General features: G+C 43.9%; 1 long non-coding RNA gene across 3 annotated transcripts in view; it reads right to left on the reverse strand.

Annotated features, from left to right (window-relative positions):
• Positions 1-20384, reverse strand: part of LOC138488393 (uncharacterized) — a 99372-nt gene extending 78988 nt beyond the window's left edge. The window contains exons 1-3 of one of the 3 annotated variants that reach the window (XR_011274654.1): positions 20300-20384; positions 14301-14399; positions 13876-13964 (exon numbers count right to left, since the gene is read on the reverse strand). This is a non-coding gene — a long non-coding RNA (uncharacterized lncRNA). Of the gene's footprint in view, positions 1-13875; positions 13968-14300; positions 14400-20299 lie in introns of all 3 variants that reach the window. The other 2 variants (XR_011274652.1, XR_011274653.1) reach the window with 2 other exon arrangements.
• Between the last annotated feature and the right edge of the window lie 1335 nt (positions 20385-21719).

Below are 21719 nucleotides of genomic sequence, written 5' to 3' on the forward strand. Positions count from 1 at the left end.
TTGGTCCAAATCATTACTACTATTATGATTATTTCTGGCTATTTAAGCCAACTCAATTGATCCTGCGATTTATGGATCCTTCTTGTTCACTATCTTCCCCACAATCTTGCAATCTTTCTTACCTTATAACTATCTTTCTTTTAAAAATAAAAATTTTCCTTTGTCAAAAACCACTCAGGAAGACTATTATAGTTTTACAATTAATGATCCTTTTATTTTCTAAAAGGTGTTCAGTATAATACTCATGAGGTAGCAATAGCAATCAGCCTTCTTAATCAATACACACTCTAAAATGGCTGCCTGCCGTTTTTGCGTGACGCCATCGCGCTACGTTGCGCGGCGACATCATGCGTTACGTGACCGCGGGCTTCAAAAGCAAAGTAAGCCAGACAACTAATCAGCATAGATCCTGGCGTCCTATAGGCAACCGAACCGAGGAACAACACAGAATCTAAAAGGTAATCGAATTTAAGAAAAGTTAGGAAATGCTTTTTCTTAGAACTCTTTCTTACTTGCTAAAAAGGAAGTAAAAATAGGAGACACTAGAAGTCCTGGTATCTTTGGGGAAAAAGAAGTGGTAGCCTCAGAGAGAATAGAATTTTTTTGAAAAGCATGTTTTTTCAGAGTCTATGCATCCTATAAATTCAAAGTATGGTCTTAATTTTGGTTTTACATTATTTTCCGATATAAGTATTCTGAATATCTTTGAAAATAAGAAAAAATTAATTAAATAAAAATGATAAAAAATACATAGGAATTCAGAGAGCCCTACATTCACAACAAAAAAGAATTTAATTTAGGTGAGTGTACCAATCAGGCCACATAAGCTTATCGGGTTATTCTCCCACCCCTCCATTTTTGTCCACTTCATTTTGACTTAAATCATTGAACATTACTTGATTTTTTTCTCATACTTTCTTCTTAGTAGCTTTCCTGAAGAACCACGGGCACAATCCGTGGGGAAACACGTGTTGAGAGAAACAAATGTGAACATATGGAAGTCAATGTATTTGAGAAAAAATGGACAAATTGAAAACCAGAGCTGCATGAAAATTAATGCAAATGAGAACATTTAAATTTGGACTTGCATGAAAGTCAATGCAATAGAGATAATAATTGCAAATTGTCTAATGAAAATATAAGCACGAATACACAAAAGAATAAAATGTATGGAAAATTAACCAATTCGTTATCTATATTGTTTCTACCAGAAGCACAACCCACTAAAGTGTTTTGTCAAAAAGAAAATTTAAACTTGGAATTTTGTCTACTTTTTAGAAATGTATGCCTTTCTGTCTTACCATTCAGCTTTCCTACCCCTCCTCTTCCATTCCGTCCACGCGTTTCATATTGAAAAAAAGGGGCAAAAATCACCTACCACTCACAAAACTGATAACCATATAAAAATGTGTTTTTTGGGTTTCCACTCAACCTGTTCTTGAACGCCTGGAAAATGGCGAATTCAGCACAGCAAACCATTTGTTCCTAGATCCTGCAAGGAAAAAAAACCACAGACTTCTTTGTATATCATTACATTGGCATTTTCTGAAAAAACAAAAAACACAAAAATGTGCTCCCTTTTGGTTATTTTCTCTCACCCCCGTACAGCAAACTAGGATTCCTTGGTGGTGTTATGACCACCTACATGTGGGAAGAAAAGGGGCCAACGTTGGAAGAGATATCACATGTAACAAAAACGTTACAAGGGATTGAATGGCGACATACCAGAATCACCAAAAAAAGGGCTTGGCACTGGGGTGGGTAACCATTGGCAGTTAATAAAACAAATCCATAAATGCAGAGGCCGAGGGGGAAAGTATAATCAAACTTGGTGGTAGACCAAAAGTAGGGAAATAGGCCTTAAAACCTTGCTTTTGCAGAAAACATGTGTTGCATTTTGTGTGTGGCAAAGGCCGCTGATTTAGTGCAGAGTCTATACATGACCATTTTATAATTCAAAATCATTTATGAAATACGATTTTCTAATGGCGACGAGAAGAACCAAAGCGGTTTCAAATTGCCCCGTAGAACATTTTCCCTGGGAAAAGGGTTAGTGTGTCCCTGATATGTAATATTTGTAAGACAATACGTCCGTGGTTCAAGGCTCCACAACATGGTGGTAAGCTCATGTGAACGGAGGCGACCAGGGCAGATGATTAAAGTTCGGTCATCTCAAATATTTCAATGAACTAACTTTGTGCTGTGGCAATTGGGGGTGGATTGTGATGTTGCAAGTTGTAATTGAGGGCGGTGTTTGAAGGTTTGTGGACCCCATTATTGAACATAATGTTGTCACGACCCTCACCCAAAACCCCTCTGGCAAACCCATTGGCCAGGTGGAGTCAGGACTCGGGCCTCTAGAGCCTGGCATCCTCTTCTAAAGCCCTCATGGGGCCAGTCCTGGCGCCTATAGCGCCAGGCTCATACACAATTAACAACAATGTACTTGGGAACTACTTTATCATATTGTCAGCCAACATGGAGGCATCCACATAGCTTGGTTCCTAATAACCAAGCTATGCGGTCTAGTGTTTTGGGTGTGGCAGGCCTGGAACTACTTTCCCTGGTACTACTTTACCTGGGCTATATAAACCACACCCTGACTGCAGAACATGCTTCGTGTTACTTTGCAGCTTGCAACGTGCCGCTCACCGTGTCCAGCTATTCCCTCGAACCTCGGAGAAGCAGAACCTGCAAAGAGACAAAAGGAACATCATTAGCAGCAGCATCTTACCTGCAGTCTTCATCTTTAAACACTTGCAGTTACTGAGAACAGCTTCCTCGAATCTGCACGCCTCCCGGATAGAATGACCTGAAAGAGGAAGATAGAGGCAAGAGACATTTACAAATTACGAACTGCTCAAAAGGCTTACCTGGCTGGTCGCCTCTCGGCTGGCACCACTACGGACATTCCACTCGCGCTGAAGAGCACTGCGACCTACAAGGAAGGAAAACACAGGTTAGCAAAGGCAAGACTTCGCAGCGCTGCGCATTGCGCTTACTTACCGCATCATAGCGCTCTTAATGCGCCATCATTTACCAGCAGGGCTCAACCAAGCCAGTCCGCCGCGCTGAAGCTCTGCATACCTAAGGGAGAAAAAAAAGAGACATTTAAACAAAGAAAGGCATGCAGGATAGCAACAAAACTAAAGAACAGCAATAAGACCTACCTGAACAATATCAAACGGGCCAGCGCCAGTGAAGTAACTGGACAACACTCGGCCATGAAAGACAACGCGCCCCTGCAAAGGCGGCAGGACGGAGAGCACGCCTAATTCTACCACAAGGTGAGGAGAGGGCGACAGAGGGACTGAAAGCATACGGGGGTGGAGGGAGGATACTTACCCCAGTCGGTCAGTCTTGAACACAGTCCTCTTGTATTTTCAGGCAGAACCTTCCCCGCAGACCACATCAGGGCAAAGCTGAAAAGCATACCAGCGAGTAACCCAGCTGGGTGGCGTCCCTGTGGATACCAGGTAAGCGTAACAAATGTATGCTTTTCTATAAGGGTACAAAGTGTGAAATCCAATCAGCTTTGTGTGGGTAGATGTTTTATTGCAGCTTGATCACAAATACTAATTATTTGTACGGATTAAAAGTTATCAATTTAGGGGTGTTTCTTCGACAGTGCCTTTTCATGCAGTTCTGTTCCACGATCTGTTTGAATTTGCTGTCCCAGCTGCGCCTGGGTCCCTGAATAAAACTGTTACTTCTTGCACAGGTGTACACTCCTTTTCGACTACTTTTGTAATATGTTGGTGAGTTTTTCGAGGTGACCGCCGACACAGTTGTGTGCACCTATCTGAGGAAGGCCTAGACCTATTCATGTGGAACATTGTGGGGGCATTGGAGCAGCAATAGCGTTAAAGACAGAGAGCAGCAGTGAAAGGAAGCGCCCCCAATTTCAGCACGATCCTCCCCGCAATGAGAGACAATAAAGGACTCTCCCGTAGTGGGAATAAGGCCAAGACAGAGTGCGGGTGAGCGTAAATGGGAGTTTATCCAAGAATAGGGCATGCAAAGAACTCTGCAACCTCCGAGAGCGCTCTGTCTGACAATAGCAAAGACAGGCGTATTTCTAATACAAAAAACGTCATCAGCACCTACACACTATAGGGGGCACAAGTTAATTGGGATTGGGTGGCGTCGACTAACTATAGGTGATGCTGCAGCGTGGTTGGTCTTGGCGTGAAGACGTCACTGGTCAGCCTCGTGGGTTGGGTTGGGCCTGGCAGGCCGGCTTGAGGTCATCCGCGCGGTGTTGGTATGCTGGGGCAGCCTGTGACAATGACGAATACCTTTCCTGTCTCATTTGCCCTAGGCCATGCACACTGCAGTTATTCAGAAAACGACATTTAAGTTCATTAATAAATCGCTCAGCAGCTTATCTTATAAAATAAACGCAACACATGAGGAATGCACCTCATGAGAGGTCTGGTGGTTGTCGGTTGGGGTGAGATTTACCTGTGTCCTATTGACCGGTATTTTAGGTCGCGGGACGGGGCTCTGGGGCCTGGGCCGAATGATACATGTCTGTCTGCTGCGTTAGAAGTTATTATATAGATGGGTCTCTGTGTCTTGTCCCAATGATGGGGATCGTCCTTGCACGGGGTCAGGATTCTTGGGGGGTCTAGGGGGGTTTGTGGGATTTATGAGAGGGTGCTGGTAGATCAGTGGGTTCAAACGTGGGTTTATTACCGTGCTGTAAATAACACAGGTGGCGGGCTGTGGCCTTGGTTGCGGCGCCGGGGCCTCTGACTCTCTGAAGTAACGCCAGCTTGGTTGGGGGAGGTGAGGGAGCGCGGCACAAGTCTTAGCTTTTTTATCTGGCAGGCTTGGTAGGGTGGGAGAGGGAATGGCCTTGCATATATCCACAAAGGTATTTTCCTCGTGCGTTGCTGATCAGTGAATGCAGAAGTTTTATACTGTTCTGCCTTATTTTGACGTTATTTAGACACACATATATATTTCAATTTCGTTACACATTTCTTTAATACAGTCGGTTCCAGTACCTTTTCATTACCTAACATTATATTCACTACATTGTGTGCGTATTGTATGTACATTAGACGTTATACGAGGGATATCTAGGTTATGGCCTACAGAGATTGATGCTCGCCGCTTTGGGTGATTCAGAAAACATATATGAGTTCAAGTTTCTACATAATATTGAAAAAACACTTTTACAGATAGAGGTTACACGTTTGGTCAACATCTTTCTCCGTGGTTATAGCAGCACTAGTCCAGACCTGGAGGGATATCATATAACGTTACATTTTTATAGTTTATTCACATTTTAAACAGAGGTAGTTCATTAATACCAATACTTGAATTGTTTTCTACCTTCTTCAGATAGTGATGCTTCAGCTTTTTTCCCCGTTACCCCGGCCTCGCGGTCTGGGTCATACGGGGTGCAATATTACATTGTGAATGATAGAATGTTGCCGTGTTGGCATCTCGGGTTTAGCTCATCTCCGACTTTCTCATGGGAACGCGCTCGCAGCGGATCTGCCAGGGCTGCTGAGGCGGCAGAGATGCACGAAAGGCCCTCCAAAGGTGGGGGCCTCGTTACAGTGTGCTGAACTCACGCCATGTTTGCTAGACAAGATGGCGTCTAGGCCTAACTAAATTTTGGTAAATGCAAGGAAAGGATACGTGTGGGCAATGTCGTCGGCGGGTGAATCCTCCTCCACCTGGGCCCGGGTGGCATGAGGGGACGCTCACCGAGTCATGGTCCTCACCTGGGGAGAAGGCTGCAGGTGAGGAGGGCCTCGCGGCCAGTCCTCCCCTACAGCAGCCAGTAGGAACATTTATCCCCTACTTAGCGACAGTTTGAAAGCGATCAGACTGATCAGTAGAACAGTCATTGTGTGGAACTAGAAAGGGGAAGCGAAGGAATTGCCCCACCCACGAAAAAGGGGCCTCTGTATGCTGAACAGCTAGGGTGCCGCTACCGTGCCAGTCCTCCATTACACAAAGCTGCTGAAAAATCCAGAAAAGCAGAAAATAGCTCCAAGCTCCACAACATCGAAGGACGATGAACTGGCTCCATCAAAAAAATAAAAAAATAAAGAAATCATTGTTAGGCAAGATCATATGCAGTACCCTGTGGGAGACTGCACCAGCCTATTTTATTTATTTATATAGCGCATGAGCACTAGGACAACTGGGCACATTTATTAGGTACATATAAAGGATACATTATTTACAGTTACAGGCATATTCATTCACATAATTTGTAAAATTTACAGGCAGTGTGTGCACACAGTTTCTATGAGACACAGAATATATGCACAGTAGCAACAGGAGGAAGAGAGAGTATTCACAAGAGAATTGGAAATAAAACAAGGAATGACCGGAGGTAGGCTAATTTTCATTTAGAGTAAGCCAGGATTTTGCTTCCTTTCAGAATTTGTGGAATGAAGGTTCTAGTGTGATGTTGGGTGGTAAGGCATTCCAGGTTTTAGCTGCAAGGACTGGGAAGCTTTTCCCTCCTGCTTGTTGCAATTTGAACCTGAGTCTTGGCAATAGTTAACCCAACCTTTGGTATAAGCATGTACTACACAAGTTGGTAGAGTGACTGAGCAGCCAGGCTATCTCAAGAGGGGTCAATGTGAGCTGTAGGGTTGTAACAGAGTTTGACAAGTATCCAAATAAACACTTAACACTCAGGTTTCTTGATCATACAATTATGTTATTAATTGAACAGTGAGTTTGCTAAGCCTTCTTTAGAAGGGAGCAAATATGCAACACTTTAAAATATACTTCAGAAATACACACTCTCAGTTTCAATAAATCAGTAGATATCCATTTGGGATGACACACAGACACTTCCTACACACTGAGGTGACTTAAATAACTAGGACACTGTGGAAATTAATATATCACTGGTAGATTTAGAGCAATATGGAGTTTGGTGTCAGAATGAAAAGGTCAAGGAATAAAACAATGGTTACCAATTATTCTCAAGCAGGTAAGTACTTTTTGAACCCCTAATGCAAAGTGAATTAACCCTTTCCCAGCTACACAAGTTAGATAATGTTTGACTTTTTGGAGGGATAGTTAAGGCACAAAGTCAGAGGTTAGAAGAGTCTTTCGGGAAGTCAGCACAGCCAATGTCAAATGAGCAAAAGTCTAGGTGAGTTGAAGCACTTCTTGAAGGTAAGTAAAAAGCATAGCACAATGTTTTAGAACTCTTTGTAGAAAATGAAATCACTTTTGGGCCACAAGCTGGGAGGCATCTGAGGGGCAAAGCTGCAAGCAACTGTGCAAAAGCAACCAAGAAAAGTCTCAACTGAGAGCTAGCAAGGCTACATGACAAGAGGTAAGTACCCCTTAGTTAAACAGTACCTTAGGTCTGAAGAAATCGGTTCCAGCTGGCTTCTGTTCCAGTTGTAGTATGGCAGATCCAGTTGTTCCTGGGCCGTCGTGGGGAAGTCTGGGGACTCCTGCACTACGAATTGAAGGTCGGCGGCAGCAATGGGCAAACTTCAGATCAACTGTACTTTGCGGTTTCAGCTTCTCGTGAATAGAACTACCGCAGTTCTCGGATCCTCTATGGGTTTTCCTCGCATCTGGGGTCCAGTACTCTGCTGAGGTTGCTCAGGCTCGGTCAGTCCTGCTTCATGGGAGTCAGGAGGATCTTCCTGGATTTCAGGTCCGACTTAAAGACGACACACTCAATTTTAGTGTTCCTCTCCCTGGCAATCGGTTCCTGCAGTAGCAATGGAAGTACAGCCAGCTCCGAGTGGATTTACAGATGAGTTTGTCTGGGGGTCGATTGTTCCCAACCCAAGAGGAGAAGTCGTCCTTTGCAGGGCTTCTCTGGTCGAGGCGAATTTGGGGCTTCGGCACTGCAGCAGGGCTTCACCAGGCAAATCAACGGTTCAGGAATTGCAGCAAGCGTCTCTTCCAAGTTCTTTTACGGATTCCTTAGTCCAGTGGTCGACTGACTTCCAAGTAAAAGACCTCGCCTTTTATGCAGGTTTCTCCCATTCATTTGCAGCCTGTCACTCACACAGCAGGGTGGCTGTACTCCAAGACAGCCAGCCAATCACCTTTGGGTGCCTTCCTGTAACCAAGGGGATTAAGCACAGGGAGTTTCGGGCACCTCCCTCACTTCCTGTCCTGCCAGACATGCTGGAGCCAGAGGCGGGTTTCACTGGCGAATCCCACCAAGACTAAAGGAACAAAGGGACAAAGGATCCAAACCTGGTTTGGCGCGCAGAGTGAATCTCAAGAAGGATCTATCCATTAAGAAATGGTGAAAAAAGAAGACCGGGCCATTTTGACAAAAAGGGCACCTATGGGTGCTTTACTGCAGCTGCAATTGCATCCCGCGGTTGAAACACACAATGGTAAGAAATGTTAAAGCACTTCCACCAGCCATTAATTGTAGAAAGGGTAACATAACAATGTTACATGAGAAACTAGACAAAGGAGATACTAAGTAACCCCTCCAGCACCCTATTGATTGTGTGTGCTGGGTCTAGAAAGTTCCAAATGTAAGTAAAGTCAATTTCACTTCACTCCTCTTGGAAACCTTCAGTTTAACCAAGAGAAGGTATTAAACCTTTGGGAAATCTGAGAGACTTCCCTGTGCCACTGCACTGAAGGTGCTGTACGTCACAATGTAAAAAGATGATGCCTATTGAGTTTGTCAGACTCCAAAACCAAAGGAAACACAGTGTTCAAATCAATGAAAAATACACGCGAGAGTGGGAAAAAAGGTCTCTCTCTCTTTCTCTCCAGGATAAGTCCTAAAGTCCAGCAAAAAGAGCTCAGGATCCCTAAGGTAGAAGGGAATTAGCACAATTCTGAGAATTCTCCCCAACAATCATAAAAAGCATTCACCCCAGATAATCATAAACAATGATCAAAAATATATTTTCAAATTAATGACATAGTGATCACAACTAGCACTGGAAAGAATTCAATAAATAAGTTTTAAAGTGTACAGGCACACTATCCTCAATTAACTGCTGAGGTGCAATGGTTGAAAAAACAAACCGTATTGCAGGGGCAATAAAAACCCTCCAGGAACCTCATCAACCTATTTAGAAAATGGGACACAAGTATAACTAGAACATGCAGTAATCTGTCCGAGTCCCTGAAACTTACATTTGTATATATTAAATCATTAAGCAATTTCTGCAAAGTGTTGAACATAAACTAAATGTAGATGGAGGAGAGCACAAATCATCGAGGGAACACTGTCCCCCGCACCAAAAGGCTGGCACAACTTCGCCGTACTGCAAACTGAGGTAAACAAGCTCTCTAGATGTTCTTTAAAATAAAATGACGTAAAAGCAATACTACAGCTCTGCTTCACAAGTATAGCATCCGTAACTTCCAGCATGGAAAAAATATTCAAAAGCATAACAATACAAAAATACAGTCTTTGAATGCCAGACCGTTTGCTTTTTATGGGGGGGGCAGCTTTACAGAACCTCTTTAGGAGTGCTTTGACCTTGAACTTGCACAGGGGCAAAGCGCTGGTCTTGGAAGCAAGACCATACAGAGCAACAGAGATTTGAATCCTGGATCTGCGCTTAGAAACCAAACTCAGGTATGGTATCAAGCGCGTTATAAAAAAAACAATGAAATAAAGTCAAATAAACTTAACTTGAGAACAGAGTAACTGTCTTGTACACTTTTCACAAATCTCAAACGTATGTATATACTGTAAACAATCTTCCCCAGCTTGAATTAGTTGGAAGGCAGGGGGCGGGGGAGGCTCTCTTTAATGCAAATCTCTTTCAGTTGCTGGACAATTAATGGATGTCACTTAGAGAGTGGCATTCTGTGTTTTTGCTTTTTTTTTGGTGGGCTGGTTTTCAATGACTTAAGTGAAAGCAATGACCAGGCCACAAGCAATGTTAAGAGAAATAAATAGATGTGGGGCATCTGTCCACTCTTGGTTAGAGAAGCCTTTTTTTCTCCCTTCTTAACGAGAGCTTGAATGGCCAATATCTGCAACCACTCTCTGTGTGCAGAAAGACAACAGCAAATCTAATTTGGAGCTTTTGTAAAGAAAAGCCCAAAGCACCCTGTGCCACCAGAAGCAGAAAGGCAAGAATCAAAGAGCAATTTCATCAGAACATGTCAAACATCCCAGCCTGAGACTACACTTGGTGGTGTGCGCAGCACACCCCGTACCACAAAGTGGCTCAAACAGTCTGCCACACACTTCAAAACTTTGTCGGCCCTCATGCCAGCCAAACAAAACTCTGTGCCCCATGGCGCTCCACTTCAGAATTAAGCAATACTGAAGATGCTGGGAAAGTCGCACACACTTCCCAAGTGCCATACATCAACAATCCTCATACAAGGGAAATATATGCCAGCGGGCATCTGTGCACTGGCATGCAGCCGTCTGGGCAACTTATTGAAAATTACAATCATAACACCATTGTGCCCTTTATATACAGTAAGACCCTTCTCACAGGGGCAACGTGACACTGCAATGTTCTTAAGCAGATGACGGAGTCAAATCTGGAGTATCGCTGGGCTGGTGGGTGCAACTCTTTCCTTCACAGTAAATGACTGCAATGATTTGCACATAACCACTGAAGGTGCGGTCATGTGCACGAATTGTATATGATCCGTACCGTACACATAGCGACAATGCACACAAGGGCACTGCAAGTATGTGGATAATGGACCACTTCATAAAGTAAAAAAGCAACTAGGGATTTTGAAAAGGTGGTTTGTTTAGTACATTAAGCTTCCACCATTTTGAGCCTGCACGTGCATTGTCCCCTAGGGACCGGGGAGGGTCTTCGTGCTCTTCCATTCCAAACTACCAATCAAAATATATGTTAACATATAACGGTGCCAGCAAGATAAAAATGTGAGTTTTCATCTTTAAAATAAAAAATTCTTTATAACAAGATAGTCACTATACAGCAGTGATCTTCACACTTTTTTGACCTAGAGCCCCCCTCCTAAGAAAAATGTACCTGGCTTGGGGCCCCCCTATACACACAGACTTTAGCTGCAAACTGTTATTGCACGCTGCTGTAGAATGGTGCCCCAAATGGAGGCGTGGGTGCCAAACGCTAAATTCATTCAAAATCATTGCTTGCAATAACTCAAATTAGAGGACAAATATTTGTAAATACAGTATTCTGAATGTTTTGCTACAGTAGAGGACTTGACTAAAAGTAGTATTGGATATTTATTTCCCACAAAAGAAAACAACTGGCATGCAACTGATGTAACAATTTGTTTCTTAAGTACAACAACTTTGAGATTACCATCAATGCAGTCACTTCCAAGTTGGACAGTGGCAAATTGGAGAACTAGTGCTAAGGGTGGGTTTGTCGTTCAGCAGCCAGCCTGTCACTATTGGGTTCAATTTTTTCAATAGCCAAGCTTCCAGCTTTGGCAGATATTTAGTATGTAGGGCTGCAAGTGCTGAGAATCCAGGTACTAGGTGTTGAAAGAGAAAGGTAATAGTACATTAACTGCACATTTGGATAAAGTTGGAAACTCTGCAGACACATTTTGCCAACATCCACCCAAAGACAATTCTTTTAATTGGTTCTCCAGTAGGCGGTCACTTTTAAGCTCCATTAGCTCCTCCTGGAGGTGTATTGAGAGGTGGGCCCCTGCGTCTGCTAGGAAAAGCTGAACAAACCAGTCATTGACATTACAAATGTCCTCTGGAAAGTACATTTCGTGACTGGTTCTGAAATGGTTTGCTATTAGTTCAGCAACATATGAAAGATCATATGCCGTCGCCTCAAGAGCATCTGCTAACAATGGAAACCATCAGTAATGCCGACATCAACCCTCCTCCTCCTAAGCTCCAGCTTCTTCTTGAATGTTGATATTTTTGTGTTCATAGCAAATTATGTGGTTTCTGTGCCTTGCAGGGAGATGTTTAGAAAATGTAACTTTTCAAAGATGTCACCAAGGTAAACTAACAGTACAAGCCTGCGTGAATCACACTGAGGTTCTTCTTTTGTCTGGTTTAAACCCTGGAGAAAGCGTCTCACTTCGTTCCTCCGTTTATAAATGAGATTTAAATCCTTTTCCCTGGATAGCCACCTGTCCTCTGTGCGAAATAAAACATCATGTTCAACTCCCATTTCTGCACATAATGTGGCAAACAGGAAGGGCTCTTATGGGGTGCATTTTTATAAAATGTACAATCTTTACAACAGACGTAAGCACCTCTGTGAGTTAATTCCCCATACTGCGCACAGGCAAAGCTTTCCGGTGTATCATGCAGTGTGTCCAAAATATATGAGAAGCTACTGCCAACACTTTTGCTTTTAACCCAGCTCTAGCACCACATTGAAGGAGCACCATCCGTGCAAATACCAACACACACCTCCCACTTTAGGCAGTGGGAATTTAGGAAGTTGTTAACAATGTCAAAGAGTTCAGATGCAGTCGCTATACCCTGAATTTGTTTACAAAATAAGAAACCTCCAATTTTTCTTTTCCATGCCATCACATAAGCAATCAAATGAGCTGCTTATGAAATGTCATTGGCCTCATTCAACTGTAGGGCAAACTGACTGTTTCAAGCACAATATCAATTCCGTAATGATATCAGAGGACAGGTCAGTGATGCGGCTATAAATTGTGCTGTCAGACCTAGGGATACTTTTGCATTTCTCTGCTATACTGTCACCAAGAATTACCCGGTTGACAGCGAGAATTGTTGGCAGAATCACTTTCTCAGCCTCTGTAAAAGGCATTTTGTTTTTGCCCAGATACTATGCACTGTGGTAAGAAGCTTCCAAAGCATTGGCAGATACTGAGGCCACATTTTTAAGTGGTTCTTTTGTGCTTTTTTATGCCTTGGAGCTGCCGTACAAAGAAATTCCTGGTCTTACCGGCATGTTTTGTTTCCAAATGGCCCCTTAATTTTGTTGGCTTCAGGTTGTAATTTGCTAATGTAGCACCACAAACCACACACTGCGGCTTAACGTCTACAGCAACTGTGATCCATGTGAACCCAAAGTCCAAATAGGAGTCATCATATTTTCGTTTTTTTGCATTTCTTTTGTCTGTTTCACCTCTCCTTCCGCTTTTCGTTTGATATTCCTACCATCTTTGGGTACTAGGAAACAATCTGGTTCTATGTGATATTCCCGCATTTTAAAGCCAGAACACAAAAGAGATTTTGTTGTGCCATTTTTGTGTTGGCTATAAAATCTGGAAATTTCACATACTGCCCCCTCCTTCCTCACCCCCACCCCCCTAAACCCACCATTGCCACACCCACCACCACCTTCCTGCATCAACACAAGCTTCGTACCCACACTGCGCTCACTCGTGTGCGGCAGGGTTTTGACAAGTATGACAGTTCGATTTAGAAAGACCACTCTGTGACCACACGGAACGATCTTCCTAAATGTACCCGTTTTCCCATTGGTACAGGGAAAAAGATCTTTTCACTTAATACCAACAACCCATCTCAAAACAGAGCCTGAATGTGTGTAAACATTGCAAACCCCCACTTTAGTGTATGTCACGTTAAAAAAACATTTCAAATTTTCTAAAATTAAAAATGCTGCAAATATTTTTTTCTCTTTTAAGTGGCATACACCACATGCAAATATTTAAAATGAACCATGTGAAAAGGGTGGGAGGGAAAACCCCCATGCATAAATTTGTCGGAAATACTGGTTGGATTACAAAAACAACAAAAAATAAACACCACATTGATACAAGTCTCAGAAGACTCCCTCTGTTCAGATAGTGAAGTGCTAGCTCAAATTTGTTTTTGAAGTGTGGTCCTGGACTACGCTACAGATCGGTGGCGAAAACCACACCTGGATGCGCATTTCACAGGGCCGATATAAACCTTAAGCCCTTCTACTCAACCAATGGTACATAGGGAAAATAAATCCTTGCCTGCCTGCGTGACTGGGTCAAGTGCTTCACTGGATTTTTTTTCCTGGGACACAAGTGGTTAGGTTGACACACTGAGTATTGGAGTGATGCTGCTGCAATGAAAACAAACAAACAGTCAAGGATACTTGGGTCTCTATCTGAGACTTCAAAGTTAAGATTAGATACACAGGGGCTAAAACCAGCTCTTTGGGTGTTAGGTCCTGCTTACTTGCTGATGCCTAACGCTGGGAAACCAGGAAAGAGTACACAGTGCACTGTAAATGCAACTCCCACATGAGACGTGAAGTACCCCCCAAACTGGACATTAGTAAGGAACAGCCTCAAAAATAGGTTTGAAAAGCCCCGATTGTGACTCTTAACTATACCTTTAAAATTCCCCACCTTCACCCACAGCAAAATACAGTTTTGAAAAAAGTCATCCTTACCTTCGATAAGTCCTACTACAGATGTCAGGATTTTTGATGGTGCAATTGCTGTTGGGGACTTTGGTGTCCTAGATGGGATTATAGAGCCAATTTGTGTTCCTGCAATTGAAGAAGTACAATAAAAAAAAATATAAACCTACCAGATTGACCTTACCAATATTTGCGCAATACAATCCGCAAGTCAGCACACATCCTCCCCCAAACACAAAAGGGACCTAGGGTGCAGAGTCCTACTGGGAAATCTCCAAAGTTCCCTATATTCCAGTGCACCCCGGCTGGCAGAGAGAACAGAGAGCAGTCAGAGCACATACCTTAAAACGTGACTCATATGCAGTCACAGAGAAAGAAAAATGATAGAAAGACAGAGAAAGAGAGCATCAGCTGGTTATATATTACCCATTCTATTCCCTGCCTAGAATAGTTGAGAAGTCCCGGCTGCTGGAATTCCATCCATTCATCTACATATCTTACGCATAATCTGACACAGTAGTGCTTAACACACTGGGCTAACTTCGGAAACATTGAGTAACAGCCATTTAGCTTTTACTGCAGTTCGGGGATAGCGCTGAAGTGGCAACAGACTGCCGCGGATGCCGTACCAGACACGAGGGCCCCAGGCTTCTCTGCAACATGTGGTGACCCATGCAGTCGAAGGCCTGGCCCCCACAGCAAGAAGATATAGATGAATTCCACTTTAAATCACTTCTAAGGCAGTGGTGCACCCAAAGTACTGTTGGGAATGCAGTGATATTTAGTACTGTATATTCCGGCGTATAAGGCGACTGGGCGTATAAGACGACCCCCAACTTTCCCAGTTAAAATATAGAGTTTGGGATATACTCGCCGTATAAGACTACACCCTCTTCAAACGCACACCAAATATGGTAAAAATTAAAAAAACATCAGATTTGATTTCAATATGGTAATTTTAATTCAAATGCTTATAACGGTGCAAGTCAATTCAACTTTTCCTAATTCACTCTAAAGCTGAAAGGAAGGATAAGACAATAAACCCACGGGAGCTGCCATGCTCTTTGTTTTCTAAGGTGTCAACCAAACTGGAACTGATGAAGATAAGAGGAAGATAAACAATAGAGAGAGAGAACGCAAGTCCCTGGCGAGTTAGCAACGCCCATCATAACTGCAAGCTACGGTATTTTTACAGGTTTTGCTGGCGTGACAGTTTCCCTTTAAAAGCCTTCAAAATCCTCCTGTTCGTCATCATATATCATAAGTATATCAATGAGATCTTGTGATACATTTGTAAGGCAGTCATCGTATGGATCGAATTCCGTATCAGATGGTGTGGTCTCAGCTTCGGCTTCCTCTTCATCCTGCCACAAGTAGTCATCCTCCATACCATCTAATGAATTTGATATGCCACACTTCTTGAAAGACTTGATTACTGTTTCTGCATCAATATCATTCCAGGCTTTTATGACAAACTTGCACAAAACATCCAACTGTGGAGCACGCACGTTTCCACCTTTTGTGAATGACTTTTTGCCGCTAACCATCCATTCCACTGTTCTCGAATGTGATCTTTAAATGGTTTGTTTAGGGATACATCCAGTGGCTGTACCAACAATGTCAATCCTCCAGGAATAACGGCTGCATCTGTGTTTAGTCTTGCAAGCCTTTGCTTGGTGCTGGGAGTTAAATGAGCCCTGAACATATCCCACACCAGTAGACTACATTTTTGAATAAGTCCACCTGGTCGCTGCTCCACACATTATCAAGCCATAGCTTTACCCCTTCTTCATCCATCCAGGCCTTTTCATTAACATGTACAAAACAACCAACAGGGAACTTGAGTTTCGGCATTGTTTTTCTTTTAAAAATAAGAATTGGTCTCAGTTTGGCGCCAACAACTGTGCATCCTAGTACCACTGTAAAACTGGACTTCTCATGTCCTGTTTTAATTAAAATTGTTTTTTCACCTTTTTGATGGACAGTTTTATTTCCAACCATATCAAAATTCATTGGAGTTTCCTCCATATTTTCAGTACTACTTAACACATAGCCAGGTTTAGTGCACTGTTCTATTATGTATCGATGGAAACTATTTAGTTTGCTATCAAGATCTGCAGGTAATTTTTGGGCAATTTTCGTCTTTTGTCTCAGTACCATATTATGCCTTTCCATGAATCTACTGCACCAGGATACAGTGGCCTTAAATCTGTTGCTGTGATCTGGGTTACATTTGCCCACTGAAGTGCAAACAAATGTATTTGATTTCGTGTCACTACCGTTTTGGCGATGCTGATTCACCATGTCTACTACATGCTTTTCGTGTTCTGGCCAATGTGGGGTGCCTCTTCTTAATGCACACTTACCCCTTGGCATACTCTTTAATGCTTTTTCATTTGCTTTCCTGTCCCGAACCATCTTTTCTGTTACTCCAGCAGCGCAGTTATTATGTTCCATGGCAAAGTTTACAACTGGCTTCATATTTCTTTCTTCTTGCTGGAGCCATGATGGGGTTTTGACTGTTGGACATTTGTATACTGTACGGTATGAACAGGTACAGATACTGGTGCAGTACTGTATGTGGTACCCTGTATACAACACCCAGCCAATCACGGCAAGCGATGTACCGGCGATTGGCTGGTTGTTGTATACAAAGCCTGCTCTCCCTGCCTGCCCAGCGCTCCCCATCTCCAAGACTGTCAGGAGCGAGACCTGAGAGGCACAGAATCCTGTTGAGTACTCCAGCATACTTGTACAGCGCCTCCCGTGCTGCTTTCATTCGGTCGCCGCGTACGGCGGGATTGTGGCCTGGGCCCTTTTTGAGCTCCCCCCACCATATGCGGCGACCGCAGATTCTCCAGTCCGGCTCGGAAGTTTCTGCACCCGGCGTATAAGACGACCCCTGACTTTTGAAAAGATTTTCCCGGGTTAAAAGGTCGTTTTATACACCGGAATATACGGTTCATCAAGGGATGCATAGACTCGCTCTATAGATGCTACCAGGGTAGCTCAGCAGGTTGACAGACCGTTGCTGAGATGTTATATATGCAAAATGTGTTAATTAAATGACTTTTTGCAATTACTTATAAAAAAGGAAGTGTTTTGGCCAGGGGGGTGGGTTGGGACATTTCTGCCTCTGTAATGAAAATCAAAGGTTGGCACCAAAGAACCCACAGTTTCATTTCCTAATAACTGCTGTCAGCACAACTGAAGCATTTATTTGTGATAAACCAGTTTGACAAACATAACATCTTCATAAATATAACCTCTGATAAAAACACAAAGCAAGGGGCACACAAATTACAGAGTATTGGTGTGCTGCTGTGACAAAAAAAATAAAAAACACATTCCAAAGAAAACGAGCGAACTAGTTTAATCAAGTTTCAGTAGCATTTTTGAGTTTGGAAATTACTTTTTTCCTATGAACGTATAAAATGCACATTGAACAACAATAATGTGCCGAGCATGTAGAATTCCTGCTTTCAACAGTGATGCCCCCTCATCCCCACCGCACTGATGTTCATGGCCCACTGATTCTTATGGTGTCCCTTTCAGGACAGAAGAAAACAAACAGGATGAGCAAACAGAGCCAGAAAATGCATGAGTGACGGCTGGGGAAAGGAGCACGGGCAAGATTAGGTCACTGAGCACTCAGCAAACCTGGGGGCTTGGTAAATCCTAGTCAGGGATGAGGCAGGCCGGGTCCCCGAGATCCGGCCAGACATCTGATGTCGGAGCCTGCACATGGAGCAGAGGGGTGACGAGGCAGAGGAGGAACCAAAGCAGGGGGACCGGTGTTGTATGAAATCCAGCTCCCCCACAGCAGATAGCTGGAGCATAGCAATCTGTTGTGGGGGGAGCCAGATACCATACAACACCGGAAATGCGTGCTTCCGTCCCCGCTTGCCTCCTCTCCTGTGTGCCCCCCCCCCCCCCCCATGTGGTGGCACAGAGGGAGAGAGGCGCAGGGGGACCAGCATTGCAGTGATCTGGCCCCTTTGCTTGCCGCCTCTCCCAACGTGTCTCCCTTCGTGGGTCCAATGGGGGAGAGAGAAGAGGGGGACTGGGAAAGGCATGCTCCCTTGTCGGCACCCCCTCCACCCATAATGTGGGGTGAGTTGAGAAGCGGCATCCCTTACAGGGCACGACGATGCTGGCAGCACCAGCAGGAAGCAGCAACACAGCCTAGCCATGCGATGCGAATGCAGGAAAGAGCGTGTCCAGGCTATGTTTATTTCCTGCTCTGGGGCCACGCCCCCATCAAGTCACACTGACTGAGCATGTGCATGGGGTGGGGGGGCAGTGGCTCGCCATGCACAGTTAAGTGAGGTAAAAAAAATAATCATAAAAAAATAAAAATGTATATATAATTTTGTTCTCGCCGTCCTGGATCACGCCCCCCCCCCCTTGTTCTCGCCGTCCTGGATCACGTCCCCACCCCCCCCCCCCCAAGCACGTGGCCACGTTTACCGGGGTGAGGGAGCGCCCCACAGATTGAAGACCTCTGCCTAAGGTATGGCTAGTTTTAAGACAAAATACTCAATTGTTGTTATCTTGCTGGCAAGACTACGTAGGAGTCAGCATTTTCACTGTATACTAGCATAGCATACATGAACATGCAGGAATCTAGTCAGTGATACAACACATGGAAATTAAGGAACTCTGTCTGTCCTATACACACAGGCAGCGGAAGCAATGCCGGGGATGGGTAGGTTAAATTAAAGAAAGACATCTTGTGGTACAGACTCTGCCGGTACAGTTCAATGCACTGCCTGGCAGCACTGAGCAGTAAAGTTAGGCACATCTCCCTGCAATGTTCAAATAAGAACCCTTCACCTCATAAAGGCAGCAAAGTTACAGAAATCATGGCAATGGAACTTCACGCCATAGCGCACTCACCCGCGGCTCTTCATTCAGAGCCCCGGGCTGCCGCTGCACTCATCCCCCGCTTCGGTGGCGGCATATATATCACCCCCGGCCATACCTGCCTAACCTCTGGGTTTAAACCCGAGACTCAGGGTTTTCACGCTCTCAGGGGAAGAGTATGGAGGATCCGTGTTTCTGCTGCGGCTCGGAAGGGTTGGAGGCAGTCAACATTGAAGCGGCTATGATGGCACTTGCCGCACCTTCATCCCATAAAAGTTTTTTTTTTTTTAATTGTCTGTCATTTTCTAATTAAGAGTTACTTTTATTTGTTCCTGCCAGGGAAGCGCTGATCAAGGACTTGATGAAACGTTAAAGAGATGTCTCAGCCGGACTATACAAGCTGCAGGCATTTTCCCTTCATTCTCTTTGCTTCCTTTAAGTAACCCACTTGGCATGTCTTATTGCAGGCATTAGCAGACAAGGGTGTGGGAATGGCCCATTTCTCTGTCAAGCCACAGCTCACTGGGATGGGCTGTTTGGCATTTAAAAGCCCCATAATTTGCATCTATGCTAAAGTAAATACCAGACTAAAAATGCATAATAGTCTGTGCCATGCCTGCTTGGTTGACATGAAAACAATGTTTTTACCCTTATGAGGCATTACACATCGTATTTACGTCCTGCATAAGAAAATGCATGCCAATGTGAAATGACTGGCCTGCATTCTGGGACTCGTAGTCATAACAGGGAAACCAGGGCTATATTCGCATAATCAACTTAAAGAGGTCTCAGAACGGAATGGCATGTGGGTGCGCATTTCAAAATGATATTTGGTGGGGGCAGCGGAGGCATACAAGCCCGCGTGAGCCTGAGCAGCAGTGCAGAAAAAGAAGCAAGCACGCGGATGTGGTAAAAACAGAATCGACCAATGTGGATAATTTCCAACTAGGTGAGTTCATTACTATTAAACAGTGAAAGCCGTGTTGCAGAGAGAAGGGTGGAGTTTAGGAAGCCCGAGATGCAAGGGGAAGGGAGTCCTGTTGATGCTGCAACCAAAATAAAAATAGGAAAAACAATCCCACCTACACCTTAATATACCCAGCACTTCCAAACACTTCCTAGACGTCTGCATGCTTTAAAAGTACACAATAAAAAATAAATACCTGCCAGTGAACTGCATGGAATACTCCTTCCTCCATGATACTCTTTCTAAGCACGTAGTCCTGCGTAAAAACGTCACGCGACACACGCCCCCGTAAAGGCATTTTAGAAAGTGTCGGCAAACTTTTAAACAAACAATGCTATCGGGTCTTATAAGTACTTTAAACGTGTTTCAAATGATAATAAAAGCAACATAAAGCCGCCTTTTACAAACGTTCCCTTTCAGTTTCCAGGCAGCATTAGGTGAGGGTATGTGATCCAGCTCTTGTAGTGAATTTAATATGCATTTATTTCAGCATGGATTAACTTACATCGTTCTCACCCGTTTGTTAAAATATGAGTAAGAGGAGATTCCGTTTGTAACCTGTGCAGATGCACGTCGCTGAAGCTGTAATTCGTTGTATTTTAACTATCGCATGGTGAAAAGTACGTGACTTTCTAAATGTCTGGTTTTAAGTTTGCAGCCTGTTGTTGGTATCGTAGATACAATAACTGCTCCTAAGCTCGTTTACGCTACAGTTCGGGCTCTGGAGAGCTCCCAGCCGCAGCTACTACACAGACCGAGGTCTGGCAAGCAGTGTTTAAGTGGGGTAAGAAATGGGGGCGGGGGCGCCCTCATTTGGAGTCGTGTCTTCCACGATGGGTGTGGCATGAACAGTACCATAGTAAGGTACACAAATATTTAAATGTATTTAAGCATTTATATATTTGTATGCATACCTTACTATGGTTTGTGTACTTTTCAAGCCATCTTTTATAAAGACAGAAATACATAACATATTTCTATGTTTGTTAAAGATGACTTGAAAAGTACACAATGCAAACCATCTTTTATAAAGCTTTGCCAATGGATGAAGCCTGCGATGGCTTTAAAGACAAAGATTTTTTCTTTTTTAAAAGATGGCTTGAATTGAGTACTTTCCAAGCTATCTTTATAAACATAGAAATATGTAAAGATGCCTTGAAAAGTACACAATTGACCCTCAGCGAAACTGGAGGCTCCATGAGCAGTTTCGCCAAGGGTCAAAGGTGCCTCGTTGACCTGGGGAGGGCATGGGGAAACAAAGGGACCGTAACTTCCTCTTGTGACCCCGAGTAGTGCCTGCCAGCCACCCACAGTGTTGCTGGATTTTAGCAACGCTGTGGCTGGCTGGCACTGCTGTCTGCTTGTTTGACTTGAAACGGGCGGTCGCATCTCCCGTTGCGGCTGCGGCCTGGCGGGATAATGTGTCCCTCCTTGGCATGGTATATATTCAATGAAAAAACGTTGTTAAAGGGGATGTTATGGTCACAAGTAAAATCGAAAAACCTCAGAAATTCGCCAGTTATGGTAAGCTAGCAACCATAACTCGCACTGCTAAGACTAATACCCAGGACTTATTTTTGTTAACCGACATATCTAGGAGATGGTTTTGTTCACTG

Source organism: Ambystoma mexicanum, chromosome 9, assembly GCF_040938575.1.
Source record: "Ambystoma mexicanum isolate Mex_15411 chromosome 9, UKY_AmexF1_1, whole genome shotgun sequence".
Lineage (NCBI taxonomy): Eukaryota > Metazoa > Chordata > Amphibia > Caudata > Ambystomatidae > Ambystoma > Ambystoma mexicanum.